The sequence below is a fragment of the Solanum pennellii genome, chromosome 7 (genome assembly GCF_001406875.1).
Source record: "Solanum pennellii chromosome 7, SPENNV200".
Lineage (NCBI taxonomy): Eukaryota > Viridiplantae > Streptophyta > Magnoliopsida > Solanales > Solanaceae > Solanum > Solanum pennellii.
In genome coordinates this window covers 47,819,108-47,840,421 of record NC_028643.1, presented here as the reverse complement: position 1 = coordinate 47,840,421, position 21,314 = coordinate 47,819,108, and the positions used below count along the sequence as shown (strand labels likewise).

The window sequence follows — 21,314 nt, the reverse complement described above, 5'->3', positions numbered from 1 at the left end:
TCTACTTTCCGTGATGAGAGCCTGTCCGTGATTTTCAGGCCTTTTTCTCATCTTCTCATTAAGCAAAAGGGCTGATGTGACATCCTTCAACTCAATAGAGTCCTTACCATGTAAAATGGTTGTTGCTAAAGTATCGTAGGAAGATGGCAACGAGTTTAGGAGCACTATGGCTTTATCTTCATCCTCGATCTTTACTCCGAGGTTTGCTAGCTGCGTGATTAGTCCATTAAGTACATTTAAATGAGACAAAAAATTTGTACCTTCACCCATATGTAGCGCATATAACTGCTTCTTTAGGTACAATTTATTTGTCAGCGTTTTGGACATGTATAGATTTTCTAACTTTGTCCAAATGCCACATGCACTCTCTTCATCGATGATGTTATTAACTACATCATCTGTTAAGTGCAATCTGATTGCACTAGCAGCCTTTTCATCCATTTCTTCCCAATCCTCAAGTTTCATGGATTCGGGCTTTTTGGATTTGCCGCCTAGTGCCTTGTGCAAACCCTGTTGGATGAGCAAGTCTTTCATCCTTCTCTGCCACGTTGAGAAACCGCTATCACCGTTGAATTTTGCTATCTCGTACTTTACTCCAGACATTTTTTTTATTGAGTATAGTACAATAAGCTGCAAAAAATATTTCTGGAAATGAGCAGAACCTGTGCTCTGATACCAATTGTTGGGAATAAATCCGTAACAGAAATAATATTTGCGGTAATAAAGGCAACAAATGCGGAACACAACAATACGGTTAATCAACGAGAACAAAAGAGAAATAATGACACCAAGATTTTACGTGGAAACCCTCCTAAATAAGGGAAAAACCACGACCCGATAGGAGCAACGAATATCACTATAGTAAGGATTTTACACTTGTATGTCTGAGTAAAACTCCAAAGACCACTACACATTCAAAAGTGCATTTTCAGCTTTCAGTCCAGATGCTTATGTTTGCGTGATCCAACTCATGACGTCTCTTATGGGTGTGCCTTGTGGACATTTGGTAAGTACTCCGTAAATTCTGGATCATTCCATAGTCCTGTAAAGCGCTCATCTACCTTCCGTGTCTTGCTTCTTCTCTTCTGTGTTTTCATTTTCTTTTTTCTTATCGCTCCACTTTTCTGTTTGTCTGTTGGAAGGATGTATATACCACATATCGAACAGTATTGGAGGATAGTAGAACAGTATTGGGGGATAGTAGGATCTATATATTACATAGTGAACAATTTTGGGGGGGATCAGATTTACAGTCTGTGAAGGTTGTAGTTGGTATTTTAGGTGCTTTCACGACAATCTGGATATTGTTAGTGCTTTGAGAAAAAGGGGGTTTCTAAATGTTGTCTACGTCTTTTGTAGAGATTTCTCTATTGGTTTGGGTTTTGCTAGTTTTGCACTGTTCCTTCTTTCTGTGTTTGGAGTTGTGGTCTTGAAGAAAAATTCTACTTCCTGTGGGGCTGCTTTTGTTTGTTGATGTATGTTGAGGTTTCATTTGGTTCAAGCTCCTTACTGCCGAATTTTCAGTACAATTCTCTTCTTCTGGTGAGCTTAACTGAGAATTTTGCATATCAGTGGTGGTTAGCGCACATGGTCATATCATTCAATTTCTGATTCTGTTATTGGGTGCGCTATCTGCAGCCATAATCACTATTTTCAGACTAATTGTTGTTGGGTAATGAAGCCTCTTTTTCAAAGTTGCTTGTTTCAATAAATTGTACAAAATTGAAGTCTCTTAATATTTTTGGAGGTCTCTTCCCTATATATTTTTTAAAACATCATATTGTGTTTCAGATATTCAGTAATTTGAGGAGTTGCTTCACACTGTCAGCTATTATGTAAAACGTTAATGTAAAAAGAGAGATGTTTCACACTTTTTTTCTCCATGAAGCATCGCCATTTGAACAGTATTTGCATAAAAGAGCTAGCAGCAATTAATTGGATCTAAGATCGGATCAAGTAAAAAACTTGGCTCATCTTTTGTGCAGTCGTGTAAAAGATCTTCTCATAATATATACCCTTGTAAATCCATCACACATCAAATCATCATGCAAGTTGGGGATTTTCTCAACAAATCTTGTTCTTCTAGATACTCTTCAAAGTTAACCCTAACTCACGCCCCAAAAGCAATTTCAAAGGAAGGAAGCTTGCCAAACCTTATAAGGGGTTCACCCATCTCATTAACCTCTGATGTGGGACTTTTGTCATTCTTTAACAATAGGTAACCTTTGTTGTGCCATTCTTTGTGTTGATGTTGTATCATTGGTGTATGTTGAGTCAAATGTCACTTGACAGAGGGTATGCTTTGTAAAATGTCACTAACAAGATAAGAATTCCAAAAAGTAAAATGGAAGAAGTTTTTTTAAAAAAATATTACTAACCAGATAGTCTGTTCAGCCAAATGACACTTCACAGATTAGTCACTGATGGTTTCGTCACTTTGTACTTCTCATGTTCTTCTAAGGCTGGGAGCTCGTCTTCTCTCCTTGCTCCTTGGGTTTCTTGTAATGGTGATTGAGTAGGAACCTTGCACAAGTAAACGCGGATCTTCTAAGAAGCCCGCCTCAGAGCGAGTTATGAAGTTATGAGAAAATGTTGTTGTCTTTGCCTTCATTCATAGAGTATAGCTCTTCATTCACATGTTGCACTCTACATTTTGTTGTTATACTTTGGACATCGTATGATTTAGAGCAACATGCTTTGATGTCTTGGTTGTATCATTAGAAACAACATTTTGGTGAAGCGAGTTCTGACTATGATTTCAGGTGCAGGTTTTTAGGAGTTCTCTTGGAATTCTTTTGTGAATTGGGTTTCGGTTAAGACCTATCTTTCTCCCCCTTCCCCTAAGAGCTAGCAGCCTCTTTTGGATGGTTAGAGGTGTTGATGGTGGCTCCATGTATGCAAGATTTTATTCAGGTCTTGCATAATGTGATAATGAGAATGTATGTGTGTGTGTTATTCAAATATGCACCATGACAGTGCTATCTACAATTACAAAAACCTAACCATGCTTAGGACTACAGCTTCACAAGGAACCTATTATATTAACTAGTGATTCAGTCTCCTCTACATAGTTTTCTTTACACAAAAAAGGGAACAAAAGAATACAATTCATCTTGATTTTCTACACAGGATTGCTTTTGACTTCAAAAATTCCTCTCTTTCCAAATTATCCTATATACAAGCTAGGACAAGTACCTACCACTTCTTTTGTCGCACTGCACCGCCATTGTTGTTCCAACACTTCAATAATTCACGACTTGTTTCTGGCATAGAACAAACCATCTTAGTCCTGCCATGTTCAAAAAAAGTTGCCACAATTCTCCAGTTATAGGACAAATATAGAAACAGATGGCCATTGTTTTCTCCAACTGCACCACACATACAACATCTAGAGCATAGATTAAATCCCCTTCTTCTTAAGTTTTCTTCAGTGAGGCATGTTTCTCTTGATACAAGCCAAGAAAAACATAAGAATTTGTAAGGGGCCTTAGTCTTCCCGATGAACTTCCATGGCCACTGGTCAAATTGTGCATTTTGTCTTATCTGGTATTTGTATGCTGATTTGACGATGCAGACTCCATCACTTCTAGATGTCCAGCACAACCTATCCTCAGATTCTTCGAAGCCCTGTAAAGATCTCAAGGTCTTTAACATGTCCACAACTATTTCCAATTACCAGTCATGTAATAATCTTCTAGAAGTGATATTCCACCCATGTACTCCTTTAGCTGATTTAAGGTTAATATCTGGTAAAGTTTTGTTTCTTCTCGTTACTCTATAAACATCCCTGCTTGGTCATAATGGGGAGGGCAGGAAATTGGAGAACTTTTATTCTGCCAGTTGTCTTATCTAATCAAGTGGATTTCAATTTTCTCCCAGGTGCATGTTTCTGCTCCATGGTTTGTAGTTGTTGGAAGCTTGGGGGTTGGGAGGAGTCCAGGCTGATTTTTTGAGTTCTTTTTACCATTATTATCTGTTCATTTTCCTGATGACCAGAGATGGTTGATGATTTTTTTTGTACTTATTGAATTGAATGGGTCTGTATTTGTTGGAGCAGTTGTATTCTTAGGTTTTCTAATTTTGCTCTATAGTGGTATGGAAAATAAGCAGATCTGTCAGTTGCAGAAAAGAATGTCTAGCAGAAAGTCCTTGGGTTTGCAGATATATTTTGAAGCTTGACGTTGTTGTAAATTCCCACTTCTGTTGGTTTCTTGAAGGCATCCAAGGACTTTCGGTTTAGGTTATGCCAATTTCTTTCTGGTTCTACCTGAGGTAGTATATGGTAAGGGTATTAGACCATGCAATTTTTTCTTTTGGATGTCAATGCTCTTTCATTATGTTGTAACAAAGTAAACCTCAACCTCATCTCCGGTATCAGCAGCAGATCATCTTTTTTTGCTTCTTCTTATCTGGAGACTATTAGTACAAGTTTTTATGTCTTTCCTTGTAGATGTTGCTTTCTGTATTCCATGTTGTTAGGCGATTGGCTCATTCAAAATCATGTAGAGGGTCTCTCTTCCATGTTTTTTGGCTTTCTTTATGCATAATTTCCATTAGCTTTAAATGTTGTACAGGTGTTTTGAGTGGTGGAATTTTTGTGTTATCTACAGTGAGTAGATTTTTGGTTGCACAGTGAACCCACAAAAAATAAGAAGGGATGAGAATAAGGAGGTTCTAAGAAACTGTCTGTTATAGTCATACAGTTGTTTATTCTACAATTCGGCTCATGTTTCTTAAGCATTTAATTTATATGTTGATGTGGATCTCTTTCTTGTAAAACAACACTAAAAATTTGACTGTATTGTTTGTGAAGTTGAGAAGGTATTAGCATCTTGTAGTAGCTTGGAAGCTTTGGGTTCAGTTTGTTTAGGGTACTTTTCTCTCCTTAAGCTGCATTTGTATAAATTTGCCCGTCAAGAATTATCAGCTCAGAGATCTTTGTTTTGAACCACTGTTTGTCTGGCTTTTGTTCCTTTTTCCTCTGAAGTGTCTTATAGCTATTTTGAGTGTTTTTTTGATGAATATACATAAATTTAGTTCCATATAAGCTGGTTTTTCTCCCTAGAAGTGATGGGAAGTTGGAAGATAGTAAAATCAGTTGTTCCGGAGCATGTGAAGAAGTTCTTGGTATGGACGCTTGAATTTTGTTTTGATGTTGTTCTCGTCATATTTTAATGTTCCGAAGTATTCAAATCTCTGTGTCGGAACATTGCTATTGCTTCTTGTTATTTTGTGGGTGTGTGTTCGACTACATTTTAGTGTTCAAGTCTCGTACTAGCTAATGTTCTTTCTCCTACGATGTGTAGTAATTTGATCACCTTGCAGTTTATGGAGGATGAGTGTTCTATTAGGCAGCGATGTCGCTAGTTGAGTTTTAGCTATTGAGTAAAAACTAAATCTTCTCAAAATATTGTCTCCTCTCACATGTATGAAGTGCAGTTACTGAACATAGGTGGTATACAAGGTAATATTATAACAAGTATAGGTTGTGAAGAAGCTTTCTATTTTGGGTTGTTATGATGAGTTGGATATCTCTTTCTTTGGCTTATCTCAGATTATTGTCTCCTCTCACATGTACGAAATGCAGTTACTGAATATAGGTGGTGTTTAAAAAGTATAGGCGTGAAGCTGTTTTTATTTTGGATTGTATGATGAGTTGGATATCTTTTTCATTGGCTTATCTCACATTCTTATTTGGTCTCTTACAGTTTATGGAGGATGACTGTTCTGTTAGGCAGCGATGTCGCTAGTTGAGTTTTAGCTATTGAGTAGAAACTAAATCTTCTCAAAATTATTGTCTTCTCTCACATGTACGAAGTGCAGTTACTGAACATAGGTGGTCTACAAGGTAATATTATAACAAGTATAGGTTGTGAAGAAGCTTTCTATTTTGGGTTGTTATGATGAGTTGGATATCTCTTTCTTTGGCTTATCTCAAATTATTGTCTCCTCTCACATGTACGAAATGCAGTTACTGAATATAGGTGGTGTTTAAAAGTATAGGCGTGAAGCTGTTTTTATTTTGGATTGTATGATGAGTTGGATATCTTTTTCCTTGGCTTATCTCACATGCTTATTTGGTCTCTTGCAGTTTATGGAGGATGAGTGTTGTGTTAGGCAGCGATGTCGCTAGTTGAGTTTTAGCTATTGAGTAAAAACTAAATCTTCTCAAAACTATTGTCTCCTCTCACATGTACGAAGTGCAGTTACTGAACATAGGTGGTCTACAAGGTAATATTATAACAAGTATAGGTTGTGAAGAAGCTTTCTATTTTGGGTTGTTATGATGAGTTGGATATCTCTTTCTTTGGCTTATCTCAAATTATTGTCTCCTCTCACATGTACGAAATGCAGTTACTGAATATAGGTGGTGTTTAAAAAGTATAGGCGTGAAGCTGTTTTTATTTTGGATTGTATGATGAGTTGGATATCTCTTTCTTTGGCTTATCTCAAATTATTGTCTCCTCTCACATGTACGAAATGCAGTTACTGAATATAGGTGGTGTTTAAAAAGTATAGGCGTGAAGCTGTTTTTATTTTGGATTGTATGATGAGTTGGATATCTCTTTCTTTGGCTTATCTCAAATTATTGTCTCCTCTCACATGTACGAAATGCAGTTACTGAATATAGGTGGTGTTTAAAAAGTATAGGCGTGAAGCTGTTTTTATTTTGGATTGTATGATGAGTTGGATATCTCTTTCTTTGGCTTATCTCAAATTATTGTCTCCTCTCACATGTACGAAATGCAGTTACTGAATATAGGTGGTGTTTAAAAAGTATAGGCGTGAAGCTGTTTTTATTTTGGATTGTATGATGAGTTGGATATCTCTTTCTTTGGCTTATCTCAAATTATTGTCTCCTCTCACATGTACGAAATGCAGTTACTGAATATAGGTGGTGTTTAAAAAGTATAGGCGTGAAGCTGTTTTTATTTTGGATTGTATGATGAGTTGGATATCTCTTTCTTTGGCTTATCTCAAATTATTGTCTCCTCTCACATGTACGAAATGCAGTTACTGAATATAGGTGGTGTTTAAAAAGTATAGGCGTGAAGCTGTTTTTATTTTGGATTGTATGATGAGTTGGATATCTCTTTCTTTGGCTTATCTCAAATTATTGTCTCCTCTCACATGTACGAAATGCAGTTACTGAATATAGGTGGTGTTTAAAAAGTATAGGCGTGAAGCTGTTTTTATTTTGGATTGTATGATGAGTTGGATATCTCTTTCTTTGGCTTATCTCAAATTATTGTCTCCTCTCACATGTACGAAATGCAGTTACTGAATATAGGTGGTGTTTAAAAAGTATAGGCGTGAAGCTGTTTTTATTTTGGATTGTATGATGAGTTGGATATCTCTTTCTTTGGCTTATCTCAAATTATTGTCTCCTCTCACATGTACGAAATGCAGTTACTGAATATAGGTGGTGTTTAAAAAGTATAGGCGTGAAGCTGTTTTTATTTTGGATTGTATGATGAGTTGGATATCTCTTTCTTTGGCTTATCTCAAATTATTGTCTCCTCTCACATGTACGAAATGCAGTTACTGAATATAGGTGGTGTTTAAAAAGTATAGGCGTGAAGCTGTTTTTATTTTGGATTGTATGATGAGTTGGATATCTCTTTCTTTGGCTTATCTCAAATTATTGTCTCCTCTCACATGTACGAAATGCAGTTACTGAATATAGGTGGTGTTTAAAAAGTATAGGCGTGAAGCTGTTTTTATTTTGGATTGTATGATGAGTTGGATATCTCTTTCTTTGGCTTATCTCAAATTATTGTCTCCTCTCACATGTACGAAATGCAGTTACTGAATATAGGTGGTGTTTAAAAAGTATAGGCGTGAAGCTGTTTTTATTTTGGATTGTATGATGAGTTGGATATCTCTTTCTTTGGCTTATCTCAAATTATTGTCTCCTCTCACATGTACGAAATGCAGTTACTGAATATAGGTGGTGTTTAAAAAGTATAGGCGTGAAGCTGTTTTTATTTTGGATTGTATGATGAGTTGGATATCTCTTTCTTTGGCTTATCTCAAATTATTGTCTCCTCTCACATGTACGAAATGCAGTTACTGAATATAGGTGGTGTTTAAAAAGTATAGGCGTGAAGCTGTTTTTATTTTGGATTGTATGATGAGTTGGATATCTCTTTCTTTGGCTTATCTCAAATTATTGTCTCCTCTCACATGTACGAAATGCAGTTACTGAATATAGGTGGTGTTTAAAAAGTATAGGCGTGAAGCTGTTTTTATTTTGGATTGTATGATGAGTTGGATATCTCTTTCTTTGGCTTATCTCAAATTATTGTCTCCTCTCACATGTACGAAATGCAGTTACTGAATATAGGTGGTGTTTAAAAAGTATAGGCGTGAAGCTGTTTTTATTTTGGATTGTATGATGAGTTGGATATCTTTTTCCTTGGCTTATCTCACATGCTTATTTGGTCTCTTGCAGTTTATGGAGGATGAGTGTTCTGTTAGGCAGCGATGTCTCTAGTTGAGTTTTTGCTATTGAGTAAAAACTAAATCTTCTCAAAATTATTGTCTACTCTCACATGTACGAAGTGCAGTTACTGAACATAGGTGGTCTACAAGGTCATATTATAACAAGTATAGGTTGTGAAGAAGCTTTCTATTTTGGGTTGTTATGATGAGTTGGATATCTCTTTCTTTGGCTTATCTCAAATTATTGTCTCCTCTCACATGTACGAAATGCAGTTACTGAATATAGGTGGTGTTTAAAAAGTATAGGCGTGAAGCTGTTTTTATTTTGGATTGTATGATGAGTTGGATATCTTTTTCCTTGGCTTATCTCACATGCTTATTTGGTCTCTTGCAGTTTATGGAGGATGAGTGTTCTGTTAGGCAGCGATGTCTCTAGTTGAGTTTTTGCTATTGAGTAAAAACTAAATCTTCTCAAAATTATTGTCTACTCTCACATGTACGAAGTGCAGTTACTGAACATAGGTGGTCTACAAGGTCATATTATAACAAGTATAGGTTGTGAAGAAGCTTTCTATTTTGGGTTGTTATGATGAGTTGGATATCTCTTTCTTTGGCTTATCTCTAATTATTGTCTCCTCTCACATGTACGAAATGCAGTTACTGAATATAGGTGGTGTTTAAAAAGTATAGGCGTGAAGCAGTTTTTATTCTGGATTGTATGATGAGTTGGGTATCTTTTTCCTTGGCTTATGTCACCTGCTTGTTTGGTATGTTTGGATTTGGGATTGGTATCTGTGGATTATTAATCTTGGATGTGATAAGCTTGAGTTCAGGGAAAAATAGTACAGTCTCAAATCTTCACAAATGGAAGTTTCACTTTATGAAGAATCTTGAAACTTAATGTTGTGGTCTCATTTGTAGATGTGATAGTAGGGAAGGACCAAGGTTCCATGCTTGTAGTGATGGAGCTGGTGTACTCCTAAACTGGACAATCTGCTTTCTGATATTATGATATGAATTCTGGATTTTGAAGAATGTGATTTCTTCACGGTATGAGAAAAGATAGAATTGATATTCACGTACTCTCAAACGCTCTTCCCATTGCACAAGTACCCCTTACACAATCTCATAAAAAGACCAGGGACCATTTGGAGCTATGCATCTCTGAAGTAGTAGTATCTTGTCATTGGAATCATGTTTTTCATTAGACAGGGCCCAAAAAGTTGTCTATCATGTGACATCATATATGTGATAATAACATTATGTTTATCGAAGCATAACCATCTCAAAAGCAAGCTGTGGGAATGCTCCAATATCCTCTACAAATCTATCCAACAAAAAAAATGGCAGCAAAGAACATATGTAGATGGAAGACCAAAAGTAGAGCAGTACTTCGTGAAGATATAGATCCACAAGCTGAGAACTTATGAAGCAACTATAACCATAATGAGGAGAGAACTCTTCAGTTGATCATTGAAGATCAGAGTCCCTGGAATAAAATTTTCATGGCAGCAGAACACAATACGCAATACTATCTTAGTCAAAAAACCATCCATACAAAAATAGTTTTGACAGAGAAAAGGGACCCATAAGGAAAGAAAACTGAATCGAAAATCCCAATACTCATAAAAGACTCACTAAAGAAACCTCAACACAAACGGATACATGGCTGCTTCATGAAAAGAATGATGCACTGCCTGTGGTTCAATGGCTGCAAGAATTGAAAGAAAGGAACAATAAAGTGCGAATCTGACGAACCCCAAAACCAGCCATTAATCACTAAATAAGCCATGGAAAAGACTAGAAACGCCCTTATGCCGAAGCCTGAAAATTCAAATTGCAGTGCAAGCACCAAAGACAAAAAGGTGACAGAGAATCACATGTTGATTATAACCAAGCTTTGAAATTTCCAAATCTGAGTGTCCATAACAGTACCACCACCATATGGCTATACATCTATCCAACCAAAACAAACTATCATGACAATGAAAAAAAATTAGAAGACGAGGTAAAAAGTAGCTAGAAGAACAAAGTAAAGAAGTAATCTACATCATTATTAAAAGGTCTAGTATTGGCCGAGTACTTCTTCAGGTTTCCACACAAAAGACATCATTATCACCATGCACCTTACAACTTGGATCATCAAAGAGAAGATGCTTCTTAACTAAGAACTTATGGCAGCAGAGAAAATACAACACTGTGTCAAAAATAATACCCTAATTGATAAACTCCCATACAATAGTAATTTTGACAAAGATAAGAGGAGCCACAAGGGACGAAAACTGAACTGAAAATTATCGATACCCATATAATGTTGAACTAGAAAGGCCTCAACTAATGTGGACAAACAATATCACTCCTTGAAAAGAAGAATCCACTGCTCTGTAAGGCCAAATAGCTGCAAACAAAGGAATGAAGGAAAGAATTAATTACTTGCAAAGATGACGAAACCCACTAGAAAATGCAAGACAATGATTGAAAAAACCCTCTCATAGAGCCTGATAGTATCCACATTGTGGTGCAACCACAAAACTGGCAAGGAATCAAGATTGAGAAACCCCTCTATATCTCTCCTACTAATATTCAGATTGTAGTGCCAGCAAAGAAATGGCGGAGAAACAGCTTGCACAAGAATGGACACTAGGCATCAACCTTCAAAATTTTCCAAATCTAACCCTCGAGTGTCATCATTCCAACAAACAAAATCAAGATGAGGTGATACAAATAACAGAAGCAGAGAACCGACCCACTTAATGGGGCTGTAAAAAGATATAGGATTGAGTTTTGATTACTTATCAGGTGCCAATAAGACCACATACCCATCAACCAACCAGGGCATCTCGGAATCTCATCAATTGGATCACCGAAGAACACAAGCATTCGATCAACAAACTAAAAGCAGCATCAGAATACAACACACACTAGTGCAAGAAAAACTAATTTAACTAGGGATTTTCATATAACATCAATTTTTGACAAAGATAGGAAGCCACTACAATTGGGGAAGACAACTGAAATATGAATGACAGAACTCATAAAACATGAACTAGAAGAACCTCAACACAAATGTCCAAACAAAATCCCTCCACGAAAAGGATAATTAACTGCCCAGCTAGACCCGCAAAGAAATGAGGTTGCAAGGACAGAAAGAAGAGAAATATTAAGTGCAAAGCTAACAAAACCCTTATAACCTAAGAAATCATTGGAGGTGCAAGAGATATTGAAAAAACCCATTAGTCGAAGACTGACAATATCTCTCTTGGAATGCAAGCACCAAAAAGACAAAGAAAAAGGTGCACAGGAATGCATACCGGATACAAGCATTCGAAGTTACCAAAACTAATCCTTTATTAATATCACCATGTGGTCTACACATATATTCACCAACAAACAAGATCAAGCAAGTGTGATAACCAAGAGAAAATAGAAGAAGAGAGAAAACAAGTAGTTAGGACACAAAAGGCAGAGGATCACATTACGGCACTATCAGAGATCCAAAATTCACTTCGATTACTTATATAGTGACCAGAACACCACAAGATATAACAGAATTATCAAAGAACATTCGCATCTGAACCATCAACTATAACAGGCAGCAGAACGCGTTATGCACACAAGTGAAGAGAAATAGTTGAGAACTTCCATAAGCAGTATGACAAAACTTTGAGAGACTACCTAATGTCAAAAACCTGGGGACTCCTGCATCTTTCCCAAGAGGAACACCAAAACAAGACACCTACTCCTGTAGAATCACTTGCACCTAGATGCACATCCATGTATCGTTGACAGCTAAGAATAACATCCAGTGATGACCAAACAAAATAATTGAGCGAGGAGAAACATGATAGGCATCAATATTAGCATTAAAGATTGAAGTCAAGATATCAAATCCAAACTGACAGCTCCTCTCTATGGTTATGACAAGAGATGACAATGGGACTCGTTCATCTTAAGATCCAAATTCCCACTTCTACTCATATTCTGATTCAACAAAAGGAAATTGCTAGGTTTTAGAGTAGTAAATAGGGTGATAAGATAATGTACACAACACATGATTTCTCACAACAAAAACCTCAGAATATTGCAAAACCTGGAAGCAATACTCGATTTTGAAAAACTGCATCCTGAACGGACATTACCAACTTCCATTTTCTAAAATAAAAAAAATGGAAATCAATCAAAGGTACATCAAGAAATTGGGAACAAAATAAATAAATGCACAGGAAAGATACCCATAATTGTTCTCCCATCATTATTAGCCATACCTGATCAATCAAACAACAATAGCAAATCAAAAGATCCAAAATTGAGTAGTTGTTAAGTGTCCACAAGATCATAACCATCAACAATCAAGTATCTCATCAGCTTGGATAATTGAAAAAATAAGCATCTAAACGGAAATCCAAAAATGACGATAGAATATCACACACACTAATTGAAAAAAATAGTTGCAAATCTCAGTACTCATACAAGCCTAAACCATGGAAACCTCGACATAAATTGGACAAACAAAGCCTCTCCATCAAAAGAATATTTTACTGCTCTTTAATACCCAATGGCTGCAAGAACAAAAAAAAGGTACAATCAAGTTCAAAATTGACAGAACCCTTACCACCTAAGAAATCAGTAAGAGATGTCCTATAGATAATATTAAAGACCCTTTTTTTGTTGAAGGCTTGACCAATATAACCAGATTACATACCAAGAACCAAAAAGACCAAGAGGGTACAGAGATACTATACTGGACATTAACCTTTGAAATCTCCAAATGTTTAACTTCTAATTACCGACACAATATAGTTTGACCTGTCGTCACATACGAAATAACGGACAATAAAATTTAGGAATCCTTTTTCCACCGCATCCATTGCAGGAAAGGAATAATCTGTAACTTCGAATTGTCAATTATGTCCTATATAGTCTACATGGAAGGAAACAACATATGTAGTTAGATGAGCAGAAGTGGAGGAGCACTTAATGACGTTGTCAAAAAGTAATATCCAATATTGACCGAGTACTTACTGGCAAACTTCATGGCAGCAGAACACAACAAACACCTGTGAAAAATATTATCTTAGTTAAGAAACTGTCAGTCTTTCATACATCAATAGTTTTGACATAGGAAGAGGATCCATACGGTAAGAAAACTGGAATCGAATATCATAATACTCACAAAAGACATAACTAAAGAAACCTCAACACAAATGGGCAACACAACCGCTTCATGAAAAGAACAATCACTTCCTTGTAGGCAATGGCTGCAAGAACAGAAAGAAGGGAACAGTTAAGTGCAAATCTGACAAACCCCAAACAACCCAAATGATGAATAGATATGCCATAGACGAGACTGAAAACCCCCTTTTGTCAAAGCCCAGAAAATATCAAGATTGTAGTGCAAGAACCAAAAAGTCCAAAAGGTGGCTGAGGATCGCATGTTGGTTAACCAAGCTTTAAAATTTCCAAACCTGAACATCCATAACAGTATCACCATACGGTCTACACATCCATCAAACAAAAAAAAACTAGTGTGATAACAGGAAAAAATGGAAGAAGAGAAGACAAGTAAGTAGCTAAGAACAAAATAAACAAAGTATTTTACGCCGCGATCAAAAGATTTACATTTGGTTGAGTACTTATCAGTTGTACATAGCCATAACAGACTTCATATCACTATAAGAGACCTCATCAATTGGATCATCCAAGACATATACATCTGGACTTAGAACTTCATGGCAGCAGAATACAATACACAGGTGAAAAACTGTTTTCTCTTTCTGATTACCGATAGAGTCTTTTTAACAATATTTCACTTGAGTTGCGCAAGACTCCTATCATATATATGCATCACGCTTTGATGTCCTAATTGAGAAACTTCCACATCAGTAGTTTTAAAAAGACAAAACAGTCATTAGGGAAAATGACTAAATTGAAAATTATCATACTCATAAAAGACTGAACTAAAAAAAACCTCAACAACGCCATATGGACAAATAAGGGTACTCCATCAGAAAAAAATCAACTGCTTTGTGAGACCAATGGCTGCATGCAAAGGAGTGAAGCGAAGAGTTACGAAACCCATTTATGAGGCTTTAAAGAGATCCAAATTGAGATCTTGTCAGGTGTCCATAAGGCCATGACCATCAACCATGTGGAGTCTCACAATTGGATAATTGAAGGAAAGGAGCATCTGGACAAAAAACAAAAATGACAGTAGAATATGACACACACTAGTGAAAAATAAAAACTATTTTAGATAAAAATCCAAGTACTCATAAAAGACTGAACTAAGGCAACCTCAATATATATGGACAAACTAAGCCGCTCCATGAAAAAAATAATTCATTGCTCTATAAGACCAAATGGATGCAAGCACAAAAAGAAAGGTACAACCAAAACACGAAACCCACACCACCTAAGAAATCACTAGAGATGAGATTTAGACAAGAAATAAAACCCTTCTTTGTTGAAGCCCTAAGCAATACATCCAAATTGCAGTGCAAGAACCAAAAAGACCAAGAGCGTACATCATCTCAACCATTGAAATCAACCTCTACTATACAGCATCTCAACCATTGAAATCAACCTCTAATATTTTCACCATATAGTCTACACATCCATCCAACAAAAAAATGGCAGTAAAAAATATATGTAGCAAGAGGACCATAAGTAGAGCAACACTTTATGGAGAGATAAATCCACAAACCAAGTACCTATCAAGCGACAATAACCATAATGGAGGTCATCAGTTGGATCATTGAAGAACAAAGTGTCTGATTAAAATCTTCATGGCAACAAAAAATAATACACACTTGTAACAAAATTATCTTAGTCCAGAAAAACATCCATATAACAATAGTTTTGACAGAGAAAACGGATCCATAAGGGAAGAAAATTGAATCAAAAATCCTAATATTCATAAAAGACTCTACTAAAGAAACCTCAACACAAACAGATAAAACACGACCGCTTCATGAAAAGAACAATACTGCTTTGTGGTTCAACGACTGCAGGAATTGAAAGAAAGGGATAGTTAAGTGCAGATCTGACAAACCCCAAAACCACCCATGTAATAACTAAATATGCCAAAGACAAGACCAAAAAACCCCTTGTGTCAAAGCCTGGAAATCCAAATTTGCAATGCAAGCACCATTGTCCAAAAGGTGACAGAGGATCACATGTTGGTTATAACCAACCTTTGGAATCTCCAAATCTAAATGTCCATAAAAGTATCACCATATGGCTACACATCTATCCAACCAAAACAAACTAGCGTGATAATGAAAGAAATGGAAGCACAGAAGATAAGGAGATAGAAGATCAAAAGTTAACATAAGTACTTTAAGTAATTGTCAATATCAGAAGATCTAGAATTGGCGGAGTACTTATTTAGGTTTCCACAGCCATAAAAGACCCCATCACAATAGGAAACCTCATCACTCGGATCATTGAAGAACATATGCATCTGGACTAAGAACTTCATGGCAGCAGAAAAATACAACACACTGGTCAAAATAACATACTAATTGAGAAACTTCCACACAACAGTAATTTTGACACAGATAAGAGGAGCCATGATGAAAGATAACTCCATTTAAAATTTTTGATACTATAAAAGACTGAACTAAAAAGGCCTGAACTCATATAAGACAAGAAAGGTCACTCCATTGAAAGAAGAGTCCACTATTTTGTACGATCCAATGGCTGCAAGAAGAGGAATGAAGGGGAGAGTTACGTGCAAACCTGACGAAACACAGTAAAAATGCAATACAGGGTTGAAGAACTCCTCTCAAAGCCTGATAATACTCGGATCCCGGTGCAAGCACAAAAATAGCAAAGAACTACGATTGAGAAACCACTGTATCTTGCCTTATTATATTCTGATTCCAGTGCCAGCTCTAAAATGGCAGAGAAACAGGCTGCCCATTCTAGGGCATTGGGAATCAACCTTCAGAATTTCCAAATCAATTCCTTTTAACTGGAATCCATACAACAAATAAAATCAAGCTGGGGTGACACAACAAACAAGAAGCAAGAAGATAAGCAGCAAGATATACCAAGAGAGACAGACCCACTTGATGAGGCTGTCGAGATCAAGGATTGAGTTTGGATCAAGTTTTGATTACTTATCAGCTGTCGATTAGACCATGTACCCATCAAACACCATTAGTTGGCGAACACCACAAGCATTCGAACAAAAAACAGCAGCAGAATATAACACATTGGTGCAAGAAAAACTATTAAGTTGGGAACTTCCACATAGCCGCAATTTTTGACAAAGAGAAGAGGGACCACTCTAATTGGGGAAGAAAACTGAAATGAGAATCTCAGTGCTCACAAAAATTGAACTAAAGAATACCTAAACTCAAATTAAATAAAATCTCAATACAGATGTCCAAACAAAGCCCTCCATGACAAGAACAATCCACTACTCGATTAGACCCAACAACAAGCACAGAAAGAAGGGCATAGTTCAGTGCAAAGCTGACAAAACTCTTCATCACCTAGGAAATTACTCGAGATGCAAGAGTCAATTGAAAAACCCCATCTTTAGTCTAAGCCTGACAATCTCCATCTTGGATTGCAAGCACCAAAAAGACCAAGAAACAGGTGCACCGGAACGCATACTTGATACAAGCATTTGAAGTCTCCAAAACTAATCCTCCATTGATGTCAACACATGGTTTGCGCACATATTCACCAATAAACAAAGAGCAAGGAGGCGTGATAACCAAGGGAAAGTAGATGCAAATTAAAGATAAGTAGCTAAGACACAAAAGGCAGAGGAGCATTTCACCATAGTATCTAGGATCCAGAACTAGACTTTTGACTACTTATCTGTCACAAAAGTTGTTGTGACCGTTAACAAATGAAGTTTAGATTATGATATTTAAGTCCATTAGGTATTTGAGTTGTTAATTTTAGTATTTACTTTCCTAGTCCTTAACAATAGTTATTTTATTTACTTTCTAGTCCTAAATTCTGTTTTGGAATGAGGACAGCTGTCGTACTATTGTACTGATCCTAAAGGATTATATATCCTTGTATTACTTTGAGGAAGATAATCAGAAAATATTTGAAACTTCTTTCTTAGTCTTAGTAACAAGAATCACCTCTTGTTACAATGGTATCAGAGCCCCTTGGTCCTTCAACACTTTCTGTAATGGCGTCGCCTTCAGAGCTACAAAGCTTGCAAGACGATATCCTCATGGTGCGTAGTAAACTATCGGTTTTTTTAGAGTATGTAGGCAAATGTTTTGAAACCCTCGAACTGAATCAATCACAGTTTCAGGTTCAGTTGGGTGAGATGTGTGAGACGAACAAGAAGCTTGAGTACATCATTTCGAATATGGCATTGCAGAACAGCCCGAACTCTTCCTTCACCACCCCACCTTATTTGACTCCACGAGAAACACCAACAGCGGCCCATGAAACTCGGGTCCGACTGGAGACTAGCCAAACTTCGACCGCAAAATTACAAATCCTAAGTTCTTCACCTGAAATGGTAGGTTCTCAACCTTCATTTACCACATATATTTTAAAGTAGGTGGGGTTTTCTCTTTTCCTCCAGCTCCAATTTTCTCAAGTCCTCCCTTATTCAGGAATTCCATGTATTCCTCAGCCCCTACTATACTTCCCACCCCGATTATGCATATAGCGTCTACAGCCCAGACCAGGACACTTAAACAAATTATTAATTTCCCTGAATTTGATGGTTGTAATCCCAGAAGTTGGCTCAGCAAGTGTGAAAAGTTTTTTGAACTGTACAATATTTCAGAACATGAAAAACGTGGTTATGCTTCTGTACATTTGGGGGATCGAGTGGATATATGGTTTGATAGTTACATTGTCAATCAGAGAGGGAGGATGAACTGGAAGAGATTATGCACGAAATTGTGTAGAAGGTTTGGGAATAGAAGACCCCAAGATATCGTAGATGAATTTAATAAACTGATGCAGGTGGGGACTGTGGATCAGTATCAAGAGAAGTTTGATGATCTTACCAGTTATATGACTGTTATTAATCCACTCTTGAATGAAACTCATTATGTAGCTAGTTTTAACAGTGGCCTTAGACCTGAATTAAAGCCATTGGTGAAGTTAGCTAACCCTACCACAGTGTTAGATGCTTATGAAATAGCCAAACTATATGAAGAATCATTCAAGGCCCTGATTCCCTTTGTCCCTAATAAATAGCCTCAAACCACCAACCAAAGACCCTTAGCCATCATATATCCCACAAATCCTTAAAACCCTCAAAATAGACCAGCTGCGGGAATCCACAATCATCAACAACCATTGAGAATAACCTATCCAAACCAGAAAACACAAGTCTGAGCTCCTCTCAAACCAAATACTCTACCACAACACCTTGGGGCATTAAGGGATAGCAGGGGCTTTGTTACAATTTCAAAGAGAAATATCATCCAGGTCATCAGTGCAAACAAAGAGCATTACATGCTATGGAAGTTGAGGAGATGGAAGGAGAAGGAGATCAACTTGAAGAGGTTGTAGATGTCCCTAAGAAACTAGAGGAAGAAGCAAAACAACAAGCTGAAGTGTCTCTCAATGCCTTGGTGGGCTTGAGTTCTGCCAATAGCAATGTGTCTACCATTAAAATCATAGGCCATACCAGGAAACTACCAATTGTAATTTTAATTTATAGTGTATCTACCCATTCCTTTATTGATCCCCACATTGTGAAAATATTAACGTTACCAGTAGAACCCTTGAGGAAGCCTATGAGGATATTAGTAGCTAATGGTGAGCTAATGAGCTGTCAATTCATGAGTCCTTCTTTTGGCTGGAAAATACAAGATGAACAGTTCAATTTTCATCTTAAACTAATGAAAGTGGGAGGCTGTGACATGATCTTAGGAATGGACTGGATAGATATGGTGGCACCACTCATTTTGCATACCAGACCCCATAGCCTAAGCTTCATAACTGATGGAAGAATCATATATTTGTATGGGGTTACTGAGGAGTCTGAAGTTACTGCAGTAGACACTGAAACACTAAAGAGAATTTTAAACTCTGGTACTTGTGAGGTAGTAGCTGAGTTAGCTATGATACAAGAAGAGAAGGCGACAAAAGATCAAAAAGCGTTACATCCCGGAATCAGCAAATTACTTGAACAACATGTAAGTATTTTCCAGGAGCCTAAGTAAATTATCCCCAAGAAGAACTTGTGATCATATTATCAATCTAGTTCCAGGTGCTTAGCCTTTTAATCTAAGACCCTACAGGTACTCATATCATCAAAAGAATGTTATTGAGTATTATATGCTTTAGGCTAGCACCGTTGTACCAAGCCATTCACCTTTTACTTCCCCTGCTCTATTGTTAACGAAAAAGGATTCTACATGGAGACTATGTGTTGATTATAGGAGATTAAACAACTTAACTGTAAAGAATATGTACCTGATTCCCAGTATTGATGATCTTTTAGATGAATTGTTTGGGGCACTGGGTTTTCCAAGATTGATCTTAGAGCGGGGTATCATAAGAATGAGGAGTGGTGAAGAATACAAGACTGCATTCAGAACTCACCATGGCCTATGGGAGTTCAGAGTTTGCCATTCGGATTGACTAATGCTCCGTCCACATTTCAGTCCTTAATGAATGTGGTGTTCAAAGACCAGCTAAGGAAGTTTATATTGGTATTCTTTGATGATATACTAATATATAGTAAGAACATGGAAGAGCACATACGCCATCTAGAGGTTGTGTTGAGGCTACTAAAGGCAAATAATCTCTTTGCTAAGCTCAGCAAATGTGATTTTGGACAGCCTCAGGTAGAATACTTGGGACATATCATCTCTAGAAATGGTGTAAGTACTGATAACTCCAAGATTGCTGCTATGATTGACTGGACACGCCCATAACTATTAAAGAACTGAGAGGTTTTCTAGGGTTAACAGGATACTTCAGGAAGTTCATCAGGGGGTATACACAACTGAATAAGCCTTTAACAAATTTACTAAAGAAAGGAGAATCTAAATGGAATACGGAAGCTGAAAGAGCATTTTATCAATTAAAATTAGCTATGTCTAACGCTCCATTTTAAGCACTTTCAGACTTCAGTAAACCATTCATATTAAAGGTTGATGCATGCAACACTGGAGTTGGAGCTGTACTGATGCAGGATAAGAGACCCTTGGCATTCATGAATCAATCCTTGAGCAAAAAACATCAGGGACTATCTACTAATGAAAGGAACTAATTGCTCTTCTAAAAGCTGTAGACAAATGGAGACATTACCTTCTTCCTCTCCACTTCATTATTAAAACTGACCATTTTAGTTTGAAGTTTCTACAAGAGCAAAACATAACAACATCATTGCAGCACAAAGGCTTAACCAAGTTGATGGGGTTAAGCTTTGAAATTCACTACAAGAAAGGAGTTGTGAGTGTAGTGGTTGATGCTTTGTCAAGGAAGGTAGATCACCAGACTGAAATTACGTCTCGGCAGTGCTTACTAATATCTCAATTGAAACCCAAATGGATTGAAGAGATACTACATAGTTATGAAGGGGATCAAGAAGAAGTAAATGCAATCACAACTTTAAGTACTAATGCAGGGAATGATCCAGACAATTCCATACAACAAGGAATACTGAGAAATAAAAGGAAGGCATGGATAGGGAATAATGGAGTCTTGAGAAAACAGTTGGTTTCCACAATACACAACTCTGGGTTGGGATGACATTCTGGAATTTGGGCAACCTATCAGAGGCTAAAGGCAATCTTATATTGGCCTACTATGATTGAGCAGGTGAAAGTGGTGGTTCAAGAATGTGACATTTGCCAGATGTACAAGGATGAACAAATATTTTATCCGGGGTTATTACAACCCCTTCCAGTACTTGA

The 21,314-nt window shown here is 37.0% G+C and overlaps 2 long non-coding RNA genes across 20 annotated transcripts; one reads left to right on the top strand and one right to left on the bottom strand.

Moving 5' to 3' along the window:
• Positions 1–921: 921 nt before the first annotated feature.
• On the top strand, positions 922–9,195 carry LOC107025831. Its single transcript, XR_001457458.2, has 2 exons — positions 922–6,231; positions 8,456–9,195. It is a non-coding gene; the product is annotated as an uncharacterized LOC107025831 (long non-coding RNA).
• A 1,261-nt stretch (positions 9,196–10,456) lies between these two features.
• On the bottom strand, positions 10,457–17,437 carry LOC107025830. 19 transcript variants are annotated; one of them, XR_003579385.1, is made up of 4 exons: positions 13,619–17,307; positions 12,678–13,502; positions 12,518–12,597; positions 10,457–12,426 (listed from the first exon to the last, which is right to left on the bottom strand). It is a non-coding gene; the product is annotated as an uncharacterized LOC107025830 (long non-coding RNA). The 19 variants fall into 19 exon arrangements; XR_001457456.2 differs by having other exon boundaries at positions 12,536–12,597; XR_003579383.1 differs by having other exon boundaries at positions 10,457–12,597; positions 12,678–12,710; positions 12,916–13,502.
• Positions 17,438–21,314: the final 3,877 nt, after the last annotated feature.